Below are 1,031 nucleotides of genomic sequence, written 5' to 3' on the forward strand. Positions count from 1 at the left end.
GTCTCTTACAAACAGTAAAACACAGGAGAAAGTTTTACCAAATAATTTACCTGAATGGATGTTTCTGTCATTTCAGATGTGAAAAAGAAAACCTTCAGCTGATAAAAGCAGGAACAGCTTCAACTGATGCTGAATGTGGAGAAAAAAGTTCCAGCACCATAGGAATTGTGATCGGAGTTCTGATGATTTTTTTAGGTGCAGCAACAATTGGTGGTGGTGTTTTTCTCTGGAAATATCACAAAAATACACAACCAAGTGAGATGAATAAATACAAATTAAAATATTAGCATTCTAAAAAGAATTTCTGTTTTAATAATTGTAACATTTCATTTTTAACAGACAGTTCTACAAACCAACTACGAGGGGTAAGTAGGTTTATAACTGAACTGTAATGTGAATATATATTGATGCCAAAATTTATTTTACCAAATAATTTGTCTTTTCTACATAAAAGGGCAAAGCAGGAGGAGCAGAAGAGGAAGTCGCTTTCAATATGCCAGGTAAGAAGAACATTGTTCTTTACTTGAATAATATCGGATAGACAGTTTTTCTGGGCATTATTCTGAAAAACTGAGATTTTTCTCTCTAAGGAATGAAATCAAACTGATCTGATTCTGCTTGAGCTGCTGTCCTGGATGTTGCCATCAATATCTAATCTATTTGGTGCATTTTTTTATTTTCTATCTACAGTGCATGAAACCCCAAGATAAACACCTGGATGACAATCACTGATTACTGTAGATCAAATGATTCAGGGTCTGAGTTGAACCAAACTAGATACTGAGTCGTTGTTTTTACAGTGATCAGAAAGAACAGCTAAAACTCAAACTCCCTTCTCCACCATCCATGGTCGTCACTCTACATCCATCACACTGTACAGGAGAAAAAGTTGTAGAACTTGACTGTTTATTGCCAAAGTATCAGATCTGTGACTGTAACCCTGAATGATTAGATTAGGTAATAGACAATAACTGGCTTGTACTTGTACAGCACTTTATCAAGATCAGAGGACACCAAAGCACTTCACACTA

General features: G+C 35.3%; 1 long non-coding RNA gene across 1 annotated transcript; it reads left to right on the forward strand.

The window, feature by feature from the left end:
• Positions 1-79: 79 nt before the first annotated feature.
• Positions 80-1,013, forward strand: LOC106944403 (uncharacterized). Its single transcript, XR_001424270.1, has 4 exons — positions 80-255; positions 340-365; positions 455-500; positions 691-1,013. It is a non-coding gene; the product is annotated as an uncharacterized LOC106944403 (long non-coding RNA).
• The last annotated feature ends 18 nt before the right edge of the window (positions 1,014-1,031 follow it).

This window comes from Poecilia latipinna, unplaced genomic scaffold (genome assembly GCF_001443285.1).
Source record: "Poecilia latipinna isolate Pla-1442-1.1 unplaced genomic scaffold, P_latipinna-1.0 Scaffold9086, whole genome shotgun sequence".
Lineage (NCBI taxonomy): Eukaryota > Metazoa > Chordata > Actinopteri > Cyprinodontiformes > Poeciliidae > Poecilia > Poecilia latipinna.